At 38.3% G+C, this 16789-nt stretch overlaps 1 pseudogene across 1 annotated transcript in view; it reads left to right on the top strand.

Moving 5' to 3' along the window:
• Positions 1 to 378: 378 nt before the first annotated feature.
• Positions 379 to 16789, top strand: part of LOC308266029 (rRNA-processing protein FCF1 homolog) — a 28152-nt pseudogene continuing 11741 nt past the window's right edge. The window contains exons 1-2 of the transcript in view: positions 379 to 491; positions 1969 to 2093. The product of the transcript in view is annotated as an rRNA-processing protein FCF1 homolog (transcript). The remainder of the gene's footprint in view (positions 492 to 1968; positions 2094 to 16789) is intronic.

The following is a 16789-nucleotide window of genomic DNA, read 5'->3' as shown; positions in this document are numbered from 1 at the left end:
CACCAGAAAAAAAAATGTACCAATAAGTCAAAAAGGTGTAAAAAAAAAAAAAAAAAAAAGAAATGGTAGCTGATTGAGACAATAGATGGGGTGAACTAGGTTTAAAACAAACAGTGCATACGTCTATCAAAACATTACATGGTATCCCATTAGCATATATAATTTTAATGTTTATATTCATCAGCTAAAGAATAAAAGATGTATTTGCATCTGTATCTTTAAAAAAAAAAAAGCCTACTAAATGTGCTCACTTGGGTAGGGATATTAGGCTCTTGTTTTGTGCTCCCCAAATCACCCTATACTTTCTGATTTCTAACACTTATCACAACAGTCATAACTTCTATAAAGCTTTCCTTTACCCAAGGTCCCCTCAGGCCCATGGGGACAGTGACTCTTTGGGTCCAGCGCACTCCTCAACCCCCGGCCTATGGGGACCTTGACTGTACTGGCCGAGAATTCTCCTTTGTCCTCAGCATCACAGCCAATTCTCAGTAAACACTTACTTGGAATAAATTAAATTAATTAGAATTAGGCCTTCAACAAATACCTTTTGCAAGATGAAAACTCCATTATTTTGTAGGAAGCTCATTAGTCAATAACAGAAATATAAAGTCAGATTCTAAACCACAATTTCATTCCTGCTGCAACTGAAGACTCAACTGTTTCTTTCAACTTTCGCAGACATCCTTCTGCTCTCCGGACTACTTGGAAAAACAAGGTTATATTTTTATTTCTGTGGTTTGTAAATTAGGTTTTTGGAACCATAAAATTTTATTAATCTAATTAGTTTCCTTTCTCTGAAACAAGGGAAATGCTTGTCATTTGTGGAGTGGAAGCTGTTGCTGGTCAATTGAGCTTTTGCTGCACAGCCTCTGTGAGACTCCGTCTGGCAGGGGAAGGTGCTGAATTCAGAAGTCCTCTGGGTTCCAGTCTCTCCGTTTTCAATACAGTGGGTATAAAACATGGAGTCACAAGTTAGATGGGCAGATATATGTGACTTCCATTGTTTTTCTACCAGTGAACTCGATTTATCCCTGAGCCCTATTTCATTTGGTACATGGAATTAATCATGAAGATAATCTCTTCTTTCTCCTCTCCTCTCCTCTTCTCTCCTCTCCTCTCCTCTCCTCTCCTCTCCTCTCCTCTCCTCTCCTCTCCTCTCCTCTCCTCCATTCCCTTCCCTTCCTTTCCCTTCCCTCCCCTGCTCTCCCCTCCCCTCCCCTCCCCTCTCCTCTCCTCCCCTCCCCTCCCCTCCCCTCTCCTCTCCTCTCCTCTCCTCTCCTCTCCTCTCCTCTCCTCTCCTCTCCTCTCCTCTCTTCTCCTCTCCGCTGCCTTCCTTTTGGGTAGAGGGGACTAAACCAGGGACATTCTACCTTTGAGCTATACCTCTAGCCCTATTTAATTATTCTTAAAAATTTGAAACAGTGTCTCACTAAATTGCTGAGGGTCAAGCTGGGCATGGTGGCATATGCATATAATCCCAGCATTTGGGAGGCTGAGACAGGAGGATGCAGTTCGCTGACAGCCTCAGCTACTTAGTGAGGCTCTTTGCAACTCAGTGAGACCATTTCAAAATAAAGAATAAAAAATAGGGCTGGAGGTGTAGCTTGGAGGTAAAATGCCCCGACCAGTATTGCAAAACAAACAAACACACACACAAACAAACAAACAAACAAATAAATAATAAAATGAATTGTTGAGGGTCTCATTAGGTATCTGAGGCTGGCCTTAAACCTGTGATCCTCCTGTCTCAGCCTCCCAAGAACTGGGATTACAGGACTGTGCCACCACACCTGACTTCATGGCAATGATCTCAGTCCTGTCCTGAATACCTCAAATGCAGAACTGAGCAAAGACACAAGATCTCTGGCTTCTCTTCTCCACTGTTTCCTTCTCTCCTTCCTGATGAATCTGGGGGCAGGGGTACCTCATAGGACACATAATTTGTATTTAACGTCGTTGTATTAGGGGGGGAGCCTTGCTGACCTCCAGGGGGCTGGAAGCTTCTCCTCTTGTTGGGAATTGTCCACCTCTCCTTCCTGGATCTGGTGTCTTTGTTCCTCCTAAGGTCCTGGGGTTTGTTCTGGCAGCACGTCCGGTGCACAGTGGCTCTTCCTGCCTGTCTTTCCTTAAAGATCTTCCTGAGATCTTGCCGTGATCCCTACTCAGCCCCTACTAAGGTATGCAGGCATCTGCTCCAAACTCAGGGGTTTCCAGTGTGAGAGTAGAAAGAGGCATGGCCTTTAAAAGATGGTGGGGGCAGGGGGACTCCTCACAGGCGAGCAGGACTGAGACCCTGGTACAGGAGGCTGCACACAGCATTGGCTAGCTTGTCCTCCCTTTGGCCATTTGGCTCCTGTCTGGGAGACCTAGACCTCACCAGACTTGTGCCTGTACTTCATGACCTCCACAATCTGAGAAAGTAAACCTCTGTTCTTTAGAAATTACTCAGTCCTTCCTTCCTTTCTTCCTTTTTTCCTCCCTTCTTCCGTCCCTCCCTCCTGTGTATGGTACTGGGGATTGAACCCAGAAAGGTTCTACCTCTGAGATATATCCCCAGCTCTTTTTATTTATTTATTTTTAATTTTATTTATATGTGGAACATATTGAAAATGGTGTATGTTTAGACTGTGCTTGGTGCCTCCCCACCCCCGTTCCCCTTTACCCTCTCCCAATAATGAGTGTCCAGGTTGACTATGCTATATTCATACTTTTACACATATTCAGATGTAGCTCCTCCATTAATCAACCTCAGCCTTCTTCTTCTCCTATTCTTCCATTCTAGCTTTGCTGAGATTTCCCCTCCATTATCTGGAGTCCTTCTGGTATCCCCAATGCTCCCTAGTTTGGACATATTAGAGAAAACATATGTCCCTTCTTTTTCTGTGCTTGGCTGATCTCACTTAACATAATGTTCTCCAGATCTTTCCATCTTCTTGCGAATGGCATGATTTTGTTCTTCTTTATAGCTGAATAGAATTCCATTCTGTGTATTTCCCATAATTTCACAATCCAGTCATCTGTTGATGGAGACCTAGATTGGTTCCATATTTTGGCTATTATGAATTGTGCTGTTATGAACATAGGTATACATATATTACTGTAGTTCTCTGATTTCAGCCCCTTTGGAAAAATACCCAGGAGTGGTAGAGCTGATCATATGGTGGATATATTCTCAGTTTCCTAAGGAATTTCCACATTGATCTCCATAGTGGCTGAACTAGTTTGCACTCCCACCAACAGTATAAAAGAGTTCTTCTTTCCCCACATCCTCACCAGCATTTGTTGTTATTTGATTTCTTTATGCTTGCCACTTTGATTGGGGTTAGGTCCCGGACTTCAAATTATACTGTAGAGCAATAGTAGTAAAAACAGCATGGTATTGGCACGATAACAGGCATACTGACCAGTAAAACAGAACAGAAGATACAGAAACAAACCCACACACCTGTAGTCAATTAATCTTTGACAAAGGGGCTAAACTCATACACTGGAGAAAAGACAGCCTTTTCAGCAAATGGTGCTGGGAGAACTGGCTATCCATTTGTAGAAAGATGGAAATAAATCCTTACCTCTTACCATGCACAGGAATCAATTTGAGATCAATCAAAGACTTACTTAGAAATTAGACCAGAGACTGTGAAGTTATTAGAGAAGGGCATAGGCTCAACACTCCAACATATAGGCACAGGCAGTGACTTTCTCGACGAGACCTACAAAGTGCAGGTAATTAAAGCAAGAATTAACAAGTGGGATGGCATCAAAGTAAAAAGTTTCTTCTCATCAAAGGAAACCACCAAAAACCTAAAGAGAAAGCCTACAGAATGGGAGAAGATCTTTACCAGCCACCACTCTGATAAAGGGCTAATATTCAGAATATACAAAGAGCTCAAAAGACTCTACACTAGCAAAACAAATAACCCAATCAAGAAATGGGCAACAGAACTGAATAGACACTTCACAGAAGAAGAGATATAAATGGCCAATAGATACATGAAAAGATGTTCTACATCATTAGCCATCAGGGAGATGCAAATAAAAGCTCTTTATTTTTTATTTTTATTTATTTATTTATTTATCTTTAATTTTTATTTTTATTGGTGCATTATATTCATACATCATATTGGGGTTAAAAAAAAACTTGTGTGTAGAGACATGCACACATCACTGATTTAACCCCTACCCAATTCCCACCCCATTCCCTCCCCATCCCTCCCTCCCTTGCTCGGCTTAGTGATTGACTTCGATATGTTTAAGTACATTGTGTGTTTTAGAGATTTTCCTCTTCCCCCCTCCTTTCTCCTCCTTTAGGTTGTCTTGTTTGCTCCTCCATAGGATTTTCTTTTTCATCTAGAGTTCCTCCTATGACCCAATTCTCCCTAACTCTCACATAGTAGGGAAAGCATCTGATTTCTTCTTTTTTGTGACTGCCTAATCTCACTTAGCATAATGTCCTCCAGTTTTATTTTTGAAACAGGGTCTGGCTAAATTGCTGAGGCTGGTCTTGAACCTGTGATCCTCTTGTCTCAGCCTCCCCAATACTTGGATTATAGACATGTGCCAGCATTTCTGTCTGATAATATTTCTTCTAGCAGTAGAAATGGACTAGACAGCCCCCACTGGGGAAGCCCACATTCCATGCTGCACAACCCCTGCCCATGGTAAGGAGCCTCGTGAGCTCACAGGTCACCTTAGAGTAAGCACAGAGCCAGAGAAGCTCCAGCTGTGCTTCACACCCAGCCCTCCCTGGCCAACGCCTGCCCCGCTACTTTGCAACTCCAGTGCCAGCACCTCTTCTTAGTTTAGGACTGGTGGGAAGACAGACAGACAGACAGACAGACAGACACACACACACACACACACACACACACACACACACACACACATTATGAAATGAAGAGGTGGTGCACACTTGTGACAATGAGTTCTGTCAACTGGATACAACTGGCTGTCAGGGAAGGGAGGGAAGGAAGGCGTGCAGTGGGGGAAGATCTGCCTGGGCAGTGGGCTTGGCTCACTGTGGGATGGGAGAGTGTGCTGTACTGGATGTCCACCCCTTACTTTGTTTCTGGTTTTGTGTTTTCTGTAGACTCCTTCAGTGACTGTGTTGGTTTGCATTTTATGTATGCAGTCAGTCAGTATTTGTGGTAACCCTACAGTATTCGAGGTTCAAATCTCCTATGTTTCACATTTTATTTAATGAATAAATTTATTTTGCTGTACTGGGGATTAAACCCAGGGGAATTCTCCCTCTGAACTATATCCCCAGCCCCATTTTTTATTCTTTATTTTGAAATGGGGTCTCACTAAGTTGTAGAGAGCCTCACTAAGTAGCTAGGCTGGTTGTGAACCTGTGATCCTCCTGTCTCAGCCTCCCAAGGACTGGGATTACAAGTGTGTGCCACCACAATTGGCTCAGAAAGAACTATTAATTGGTTAGTTTCTGGTAGGGTTTGCCAGCAATCAGGCAAGACCAATTGGCTTATGTTTGCCAATGTTAACATGACATTACTTTGTACACACTCTTTAAAAAAATATTGGTGATTTATAATTATAAGTAATAGGTTTCATTGTGATAGTTTTGAACCAGCACATAGAATATTTTAATCTATTTCATTCCCAGATACCTCCTATTCCCCTCCTCTTCCCTCCCCTCCATTCCCATCCTCCATTCTACTTGTCTCCCTTCTATTTTCATGAGATCCCTCCCCTCTTGTTCTCCTTGGCCTCTATATATGAGAGAAAACATTTGATCCTTGACTTTATGAGTCTGATTTATTTAATCTAGCACAATGTTTTCAGTTCCATCATTTTACTACAAATAACATAATTTGATTCTCTATGGCTCAGTAAAATGTCATCGTGTGTGCATGCCACATTGTATTTATCCATCCACCCACCCATCCATCCACCCACCCATCCATCCATTCATCCATCCATCTATCTATTCATTGATGTACACAGGCTGGTTCTATAATTTGGTTGTGGCTTGTCCCACCATAAACATGAGTATGCATGAATCACTATGGTATTCTGATTTTAATTCTCTTGGACGAGGAGGAATGGTATAGGTGGGTCATATGGTAGTCCCATTCCTAGTCTTTTTAGGAACATCCATACTGATTTCCATAGTGTTTGTATTAGTTTATAATCCCACCAACAATGTATAATTGTTCCCTTTCCCCCACATCCTTACCAGCATTTATTATTATTTGTATTCTTGATGATTGCCATTCTAATTAAAATAAGGTGGAACAGTGTAGTTTTGATTTTCATTTTCTCATTGTTAAAGATGCTGAACATTTTAAAATATAATTGTTAGCCATTTTTATTTATTTTCTAGAGAAATGTCTGTTTAGTTAATTTGTCCATTTATTGATTGGGTTTTTTGTGTTAAGTCTTTCAAGTTCTTTATGTATTCTGAATTTTTTAGCTCATTTGCCCATTGTTTGTGTGTGTGTGTGTGTGTGTGTGTGTGTGTGTGTGTGTTTGTGTGTGTGTGTAAAGTCTTTTGAGTTCTTTATATATTTTAGATTTTAATCTTAGAAAAGTAGCTGGCAAAGACATCTTCCCATTTCATACATACTTACTCTTGACCTAGAAACTTATCTTCCAAATAGATTCAGTTTCTCTAGGAAAAAATGGCAGCTCTCATTTCAGTTAAACAACTATTAGAGTTAGGAGACTGTGCATCCAAACTCATGGAATAGTGTATGGTACTGACAATTCAGAAGAGGTAAAATCCTTTAATTAAATACTTAAAAAATTTTCTTTGGTGACATAAAAAAATTTTTGGAAGTAAATACCAAAAATTTGGACATTATATTTAAGAAAATTTAGGGCTATTTGAGATGCCTGGCAAATTCTACTTAAAACATAGAAAAGCAGGGCAAGGATAATATTACATCTTTTGTTTCCTATAATACCAGAGCTATTAGAACATTCTAAGTAGCTTTATTCATCATTTAGTTAATAAAAAATATTAAAATATGATCAGCAGGAAGTATGAAGTAATTCTTTTATTGTTATCAAAATTATAAAAGTAGATTTCAACATTTGGGCATAGAAAATTATGTAAACATGCTTGAATTAAGCATATTTAACATATTTAATTCTGTTCAATGGGTCATTTTTAATTAGATTATTTGGGTTCTTTTGTGTTAAGTTTTTTGAGTTCTTTTTATATTCTAGATATTGGTCCTCTATCAAAGAATTATCTGGCAAATGTTTTCTCCCATTTTATAGGCTCTCTTTTCACAGTCTCAATTGATTTGCTTTGCTCTGCAGAGCTTTTTTTTTTTTTTTTTTTGGTGGTACTGGGGTTCCTGGAAGCCCTTCTACCTTCGGGCTACACTCCCAGACCTATTTTATATTTTTGAAACAGAGTCTCTTATGCCAGCGTGGCTGGCTTCGAACCTGCACGATCCTCCTGTCTCCGCCTCCCAAGCGCGGGGATTACAAGCGTGCGCCACCACGCCCGGCTGCAGAAGCTTTTTAATACTGCATATATAGGGAGGGAGGAAGGGGTAGCGAGATGGGGTTAGGAGGGAACCACACAAAAGATAATGTGTGCACGTATCAATGTATCACTTCGAATCTCTCTATGGCATATAATCATATTATACCAATAAAATTAAAAAATACTTCACGTTAGTATATTAATGGGCTTTACAATAGAAACATACTTGAGTGGCAAGCATAAAGAAATCAAATAACAACAAATGCTGGGGAGGATGTGGGGAAACAGAATTTGCTTACTATTATAATAGTTTTTAGAGTGGTGGTCTTAAGTAATCACCATTATAAATAATAGGATATCAGTTTTCAAGTGGTGTGGATAATATATTTCCCCTAGTCTTTAACAAGGATGCCAAGAGTACCCAATGGAGAAAGATGGTCTCTTCATGAATAGTGTTGGAAAAACTGGATAGCCACATAAATAAGAATGACACCGGACCCTTATCTTCCACTAGATCTAAAAAAGCCAAACTCAATATGGATTAAAGACATAAATATATAATCTAAAACTCAAACTCTTAAAAGAAAACATAGGAATGAACTCTTTTATATTGATTTTGGTAATGATTTCCTAAATATGACAACAAAAAAGCACAGGCAGCAAAGGCAAAAATAAACTGGGACTAAAAGTTTCTATACAGCAAACTAAAAGTTTCTGCAAAGCTAAAGAAACAACTGAGTAAACAGACAATTGATAAATGAGAGAAAATATTTGCAACCCATATGTCTGATAAAGGGTTAATTTTCAAGATATTTAAGAAACTCCTGCAATTCCAAAGGAAAAACAAACAACAAACAAAATCAGAGCATAAACAAAACAAACAGATTCCCAATAAAAGCAACCTGTTTTGGTCAACATTCTCACTGATGTACTCCAAAACAACTAATGGAACAATTTAGAGAAAAATTTATTTGCTTGTGATTCTGGAGATATCAGAGGTTTAGTTCATGGCAGGCCTGTCTGCAGAGCTCAGGACATGGAGGGTAGCAGAGAGAGAAAGAGGGAGATAGAAAATGTTCTGCTTTCACATCATGGCATCCAGAAGTAAGAGAGAGGAAGAGAAAGGGAGAGAGGGGAGAGAGAGAGAGAGAGAGAGAGAGAGAGAGAGAGAGAGAGAGAAAGAAAAGAGGAGAGGAGAGGAGAGGAGAGGAGAGGAGAGGAGAGGAGAGGAGAGGAGAGGAGAGGAGAGGAGAGGAGAGGAAGGGGAAGGAAGAGGAGGAAGAACGATGTGTAATTTCCAAGGCCACATCCCTCAGGGACCCCTCCTCAGCCAAGCTCCATCTCCAACAAGACTGCCTACTCTTGGGGGACATTCTAAATCCAAACCATTACATAATGTGATTTAAAAAATAGGCAAAGGACTTGAACAGACATTTCTCCAAAAAAGAAAAAGAAAGAGCGAATAGGCATATGATGAGATGCTCAATATATTAATCATCATGGAAATACAAATTAAAATCACTATAAGATATCATCTCATACCTATTAAGAATGACTCAAAAAATCAGATTTTTGAGTCTTCTGAAGTGTTGAAGAGGATATGAAACTGAAGTAACAAGTGCTGAAGAGGATAAGAAGAAATTGTAACACTTGTACACTTGATGGGAGTGTAAAATGATGCAGCCATTATGGAAAATAATATGAAGGTTCCTCAAAATTCAAATGATATTTGGAAAACTGGTTATCCATATGAAGAAGAATGAATCTAAACCCCAACCACTCACCCTGCACAATAGTCAACTCAAGATGGATCAAAGACCTAGAAATTAGATAAAAAATTTTGAAACTTCTAAAATAGGGCATAAGACCAACACTCCTACATATAGGTATTGGAAGAAACTTTCTCCATGAGACCCCAAAATCTCAGGAAATTAAAACAAGAATTAATGAATGGGATGACATCAAAATAAAAAGCTTCTATGCAACAAATGAAGCATCAAGAGTCTTCTACAGAATAGGAGAAGATTTCCACCAAATACCCCTCTGATAAAGGCCTAATATCTAGAATATACAAAAAACTTAAAAAAACTTAATGCTAAAAACCCAAATAATCCAATAAAAAATGGGAAACTGATCCAAATAGACACTTCTCAAAAGAAGAAATACAAAAGAAGAAATGGCCAATAAATATATTTAAAAAATGCTCAACATCTTTACCAATCAGGGAAATGCAAATAAAAATCACACTAATCTAACTCCAGTTAGAACAGTTATCATTAAGATCACAAACAGTAATAAATGCTGATGAGGATGTGGGGAAATAGGAACTCTAATACATTGTTGATGGGACTGAAAACTAGTACAGCCATGTTGTATCTCTATGGAGATCACCATGGTGGTTTCTCAGAAAATTTGGAATGGAACTACACTATGACCCAACAATAGCACTCCTGGGCATTGAAATCAGAATATTTTAGAGGTATTTGCATATGCATATTAAAAACAGAACAATTTACAATAGCCAAATTATGGAACCAGCCTAGGTTTCCATTGTAGTTGAATGGATCACAAAACTATGGTATATAAATACAACTTATTTATGTTAAGTCATAAAAGAGAACAAAATCATATTATCTTCAGAAAAATGAATGGAATTTGAGAATATTATGCTAAGCAAGATTAGCCAATCTCCCCCAAATGAATAAATGTGTTTTCTCTTACATGTGGAAGCTAGAGAGAAATTAGGAAATAAGGGTAATACCAAGTAGAAGAGCAGAGACTCCAATGGAATGATTGAAAGGTTCAGGGAAGGGAGGAGGAAGGACAAATATGTGAAGAGTGTAACAGTCAAAATAATGTTATGAATACAAAATGAACAGTTTCAATCTCAAAGACATGTACGGACGGGGGGAAGAGGGAGGTGGCCGGACTCAGAAGGGAAGTGCTCCCAAAATGATATGCATGTATGTTTCTCTCTCTTTATATCCCAATATGATGTATAATTATTATGTACCCAAATAAAAATTAAAAATTGAACTGTCATCTGAGCCAACAATTCCACATTTGGGTATTTACTCAGAAATAGAGATATCAGGATCTTTGGGAAGATTTTCGCATTTTCTTTCTTTTTTGTGTGAGTGTGGGTCTGGGGATGGAACCCAGGGGTATTCAACCTCTGAGCTATATCCCCTGCCCTATTTTTTTTTTTTTTTTTTTTGCAGGTCTGGGGATGGAATCCAAGTGCCTTAGACCTCTGTGCTACACCCCCTGCCCTATTTTTTATTCTTTATTTTGAAACAGGGTCTCACTGAGTTGCAAAGGGCCTCACTAAGTAGCTGAGGCTGTCTGCGAACCATGATCCTCAGGTCTCAGCCTCCCGAATGCTGGGATTACAAGGGTGTGCCACCACGCCTCCTTCGCATTTTCATATTCATTGCAGCATTACACACAATCATTCAGTTGTAGATGTCCATCAACAAATGAATGGGCTAAGCAAATGTGGTATACACATACTACTATTTAGCTTTAATAAAGGAGGAAATTCTGTCATGTGAGACAATACAGAGAAGTGTAGAGGACATCATAGTTTGTAAAATAAGTCAGTAACAGGAAAAACACTTTGATTCCACTAATATGATGTATATATAACTGTCAAATTCATAGAAACAGAATAGTATGGTGGTTGCCAGAAGATGGGAGAAGGGGAATTGAAAATTGCTTTTCAAGTGGCATAAAGTTTCAGTTATGGTTTGGTGTGGTGGCACATGCCTGTAATCCTAGCGCTTGGGGGGCTGAGACTGGAGAATCGAGGCCAGCAAAGACCTTCAGCAAATTAGTGAGACCCTTAAAAAAAAATTCAGTTATTTAAGTTCTGGAGATCTGCTGAATAACAGCGTGTCTCTATCTAAAAATATTGTATCTGCCACTTAAAAAAACATTAAGAAGGTAGATCTCATGATAAGTGTTCTTATCACCATAAAAATATTTAGGATAAATACTCTGCTTTGGTGTTAATTACTTTAAGCCCCTAGATGTCATTCACTCAAATCTCTGCTGCTAATTAGAAGCAGCTTTGGGATGGCATAAATGATTTTATACTTACCATAAATCATGTTGATTTATTTATGCTTTTCTAATATTCCTTATATGTGCTTATAGAATTTTAATCATGAGACTATGAAAATGAGATCACCAAAAAAGTCAAAAAACTTTTTTAGGTAGGAAAAAAATCACACTGCACTTTTATTTAGGATTTAAACCTTAGAAAAGATTGAAAGGAACTTGTGAAACTAGCTGTAGTGCTAAATATTTTATTTTATTTTGACATATGTCTATGAAAATGCCTGGATGGCCATTTCATATAGAGTGGGGTGGGTTTGGCTATACATATTGTGACCTGGTTTGCTTTGCCTTTTATAAATGATGTATTTTAGTAGGAAGAAGGTCTGTGGTTAGGGAACTCACACATTCACACACACAGACTTTTTTTTTGTCCACATGAAACTAATTGAAATTGACAGAGATCAAGCTTATTTCAGGAGGCACTGTGTGGAAGGACATGGATTCACATCATGTCTAAGTATAAAGGAAATGAAGAAACTATTTTAATACTTATGAGACTTCTATAATCTCTTAAGAAACATTTCACATATAAGGTTAAGCCCTGGTCAATTCAATGAGGTGAAGTAGAGCGCTGACATTCTAAGGATGAATAAACAGTAGTAACAAGTTGAAAAAGTCAAATAGAAAATTTGAAAGAGAATAGGTTTTCTGAACTCCACATTTATCTTGATTCTTGCTTGGAGCTGAATTTCAGAGTCCAGCTTTTGTAAACTAAGATTATTTTGTAAAGTATTGTTGCTATTGATAACATCTCTGAATGGTCTATTTAAGAAGTTAGGAAGTTGTCTTTTACCCTAACATATCCCCTTGTGTGTCTTTTACAATTACATATAATTTGTATAAAATTCCCATCATAAATGCATTTGTTTAAAACAATGAAGTTTGCTGATGAGCTCATTCAATGTAACATCATATCTACAGTGCTCATTAGTGATGGATTGACTCTGATCTAGATGAAACATCTGGTTTCATTGTATTATGTTTGGCTACCTGCAGGGCTTTGAGGAAAAGAGTGGTAGAACAGATATGTTTTTGTGGGAGGAGGTTTGGGTTTTTATTATGAAGCACAGAAGGCAACACAGGAACAAAGACCCGTAGAGACAGCAGGAGATGAGAAAAGTTTGGTGGTGCTAGGAAGGCTTCTTTTGGGATATAACACTTCTGTTAAAATTTGAAGACTATATAAGATTTAATATAAACATGAGATGGAGAAATTTCCTGATTAAGAAAAGAGACTTAGGAAAAAGAGGAAGCTATCTGTGAATCTGGTTATATGCATGTTCATTATCTAAACTGTTGAATTTGTAGAGTGGAGTTCAATTTACTTCACACAATTGCAAGACACAAAATAAAATCTTTTCTATTGTATTTTATATGATATTAGGTAACTATGTTATACAAAATGAGATTACACATCATATAATGATCTTTAATCTCTCAAAACTTTATTGTAGATTCACTATGTTATGAATAAGCAATATTTCATTTATCTCCCCTGGGAGATGGGTAAAGAAAAGGAAAAAGATGCATTAACTCATACAAAACCAAAACAGCCCTAATCCTGGTGAGAAAATAAAATCAGGGGCAAATTTACACTTAAAAGAAATATTATAAAGCAGAATTGCTGAAAGAAACAATATGGATCCTACTCACAAGGCCAAGTGGATCAAGCTGAGGGGATTTCTTGGAGGGAATCCATGACAGAAACTGAGTTAGGGCTGGGTGGAATCACAAGCATTTGTTCTTAAAGAAATGTTCCAGTGAGCATTCTCATTGCTAGAATCCAAAATGACTAACTGCCAAAATTTAGAGAAAAAATTATTTACTTACATTCTGGAATTTTCAGTTCAGTTCTCATCAGGCCAGGTTATATCCATGGAGCTCAGGGCACTGTGGTGAGAAGCAGAAAGAGGGAGAGGGAGAGGGAGAGGGAGAGGGAGAGGGAGAGAGAGAGAGAGAGGGAGAGAGAGAGAGAGGGAGAGAGAGAGAGAGAGAGAGAGAGAGAGAGAGAGAGAGAGAGAGAGAGAGAGAGAGAAAGAGAGAGCAAAGGAATTCAAGGACACAGCACAGTCAGGAAGGCTACACCTTTAATGACACACCTTCTCCAACACACCCACCTGTTTAAGTTACCAATCAGTAAATCCATCACAATGAATTTATCCACTGATAAAATTACTACTCTCAAGATCTCAAGATTTGGTCACATCAACTGATCACATCATGCATACGTTCATTCAAGGAACATTTTTTTTTAAATCTAAACCATAAGAGGACACTGTTTTGTATTCTTAACAGATTATTTTTTTAAATTTTACTATTGGTAAGAATTGAAAGTCCTTCAAAACTCATGGTCTGATGTTGCACAATGCAGTGGCTTCTTCATTCCATGAGGCGTGCTAGTTGCATTATTCTTTTGTAATAGTGATTTTCATGAATGTGAAGCTGGGTTCTGCTACATGAGGCAGAGAAGAGAATATATTCTTTGAGGCGTTCATCTTCATACTGAAAGAAAAGGGCTGAACACAGGGTGTTAACAGGTTACCAAAGCAGACTTGGAGCCCAGACTACCAGGTGAATCTCCAAATCTGAATAAATGTGAATGTGAGAACCTGAGACCAGGGTCAGGTGGAGGAGGGAGCCTGGCAAGGGAACCTTTAGGCACATGCTTGTCTCACATGAATCTAGAGCGCTGTGGGTGGTGCAGTCTCACAGGCCTCAGAGGGGTGAAGTCAAGCTTACTTCCACAACTTCTAAAAAGCTCAGCTTATGATGAAAGTGCAACTTAGGCATAGAAATATTCCACCTGCATCAGCTTTTGTACAGATTTCTTTGTGATGCATCTGTATATTCTGGCTACTTTTTAAAGTTTCTGATTTTGTATCTGCCTTGAGGTTTCTACTCCTGTCTCAGTGCTCTTTTCTAATAATTAACTTGGCCTCAACACCAAGTATATTACAGCTGTTTTTATAAGCTCTTACCATTAACTCCAAAGATTGGCTCTCTTAACACTAATCTTTGGCGTGTCTCACCAGAGTTGTTAACCTCCAATCTGCTCCAAAAGATAAGGACTAAAAATATACTAAGTTGTGGAAAAATATACATATAAATGATGTGAAATGCCTTAGCTAAGTGATAGACATAGATCCAGAATATTTATATCTTGAGTTTTAATCCCATTGCATTTGATAATACTTTTCTTCAGAAAGGCTGGAGAAGCACAGTTGAGAAACATAATTAAGCTCTACATATATTTATTTTATTATTAAAGAGGTCTGAATTTGGTACTGGTAAATTCACAACCATCAAAAATGTGACTAGCACTGAGACTGGGAAGTGGTCCAGAGGAACAGTTAAAATTTGGTGAAACTTGTACCAGTATTGGGAAATGGCTTCAAAATGTATTTGAAATTAGCTTCTGGTATTAATGTGCCAGTACTGGATAATGACTTTGGTATTAATGTATTGGAAAATGAATTTGGTAGTATTGAAAATTGATTTCAAAATGTAAAAAGCAGGGCCTGGTTATTGCCAGGCAATTCAGGCATCTGTTATAATTCAGAGTCCCCTCATTAAAAGTAATTAGCAAGTAGATAGAAGAGCTGGGACTGAGGGCCTTAATATTCTAACAATTGGTTTACATAATAAATGACATCTAGAAGAAGAGCTAAGAATTCCCCAAGAGTGCAGGAGGAGGGGGCAGAGTGTGGGAGGAGGGTACTGGCCTCTGTAAAAGGGGGGCAGATACCACATGGCCTCTGACCTTGTTAATCATTCTGGTCCTAACAAAGAACCCTAGGCTTACACCTGCAGTAAGGCAGGAAGGTTTTTTTTTTTTTTTTTTTGGCTGAGCTAGAAATCCCCATAATCATAATCCCTATAATCATAAAAAGGGGCCTGCACAGTTAATGGGCCAACTTTTACCTAGGTCAGAAGATTACTTAGTAGAGCAAGATGAAGGACTATGTAGCTATAAAATGCTCTGGATACAAAAACTTTCAGTGACTTCTTTTCAAGTCACCCTCCCCCCATACTATCTCTGGTATAGGGCTTTATTAACTCTGTCCTATCTTTTTGTCTTTGTAATAATAAAATTGTTTAAATCTTCCAGCAAGAGTTCAGGCTAGCGTTTTCTATACATAACTCAGAACAAGAACCTGCCTCTACACCTCATTGTAACAGTTTCGGGAGCCCAACAGGGCCTTTGTCTCATTTCTTCTTGACTTTCAATAAAAACGATTACTCAAGCAGAAAAAATAAATGACAAATAGCTAGAAATGTCCAGAAATATTATTACCTATACTTGATATTAATTAAATTTAATAGTCTTCACTGTGTTTTTTGTTTTTAAGTGATGTGCTTATATAGCAAGTGACAGTCTTAATGGGAACAATTGGTCTTTCTGTTCTGATGCTTATTGCATTTTCAAGAAAGCATAGACTAAATTATACAAAATATATCATTGGAAGATAGAAACTCAATCTCACACTCTTCCATAGCTTATAGGACTAAATTATCATTCACCCTAAAAAAAAAACCACTGAGAAATTGTTGAGGGTTGTGAGGATGGCAGTATTAACACTTAAACCTTCATATTTTGTTGATTGCTTTTTCATATTATGGTTCTGGAAGCTGTCCCTACTTTTTGGTTCCTTCCTTTGTTAGGAGCTTATAATTTATATGTAGAGATATTTACAAAACAATCAGATAGTAACAAAAGGCAAAAAAAACAAGAGTTGCAGTTCTTTAAGTATTGGTAGATGACACGGGCTTGAAATAGATGGAAGAATATGTCAAAGAAGGCAGATCTTTACAGTCGAATTTCAGGATGGGTAGCATTTGAATGTAGAGAAAAGGATTGTGCGTGGGGCCAAGGAGGAAATGACATGACTGTATGCCAGTATATGGGTGCTTGGGGCCATCAGGAGATGATGTGGTCATGGAGACTTGAAGTGGAGTGTTGAGTATTGTATTTGAAGTACAATGACCCTTCTCAGGCTCCATAAGCCACATGGACCTCATCTTATGGTCAGTGAGAAGATGCTGGAACTTCCATGCAGTGGAATGACAAGGTGAAATGACCTACTCTTCATTCAGCAGTGTGGTGTTCATTCTCTACATGTTTATGTGATTTCTCTGGTTCTTCTTATGGTTACGTGGTTTCTCTGGGTATTCTTATGATTGATTTCTAGTTTCAGTCCATTGTGGTCT

The sequence above is a fragment of the Muscardinus avellanarius genome, assembly GCF_963383645.1.
Source record: "Muscardinus avellanarius genome assembly, chromosome: 8".
Lineage (NCBI taxonomy): Eukaryota > Metazoa > Chordata > Mammalia > Rodentia > Gliridae > Muscardinus > Muscardinus avellanarius.
The sequence above is the reverse complement of the archived record's forward strand: the minus strand, read 5'-3'. Positions and strand labels throughout refer to the sequence as shown.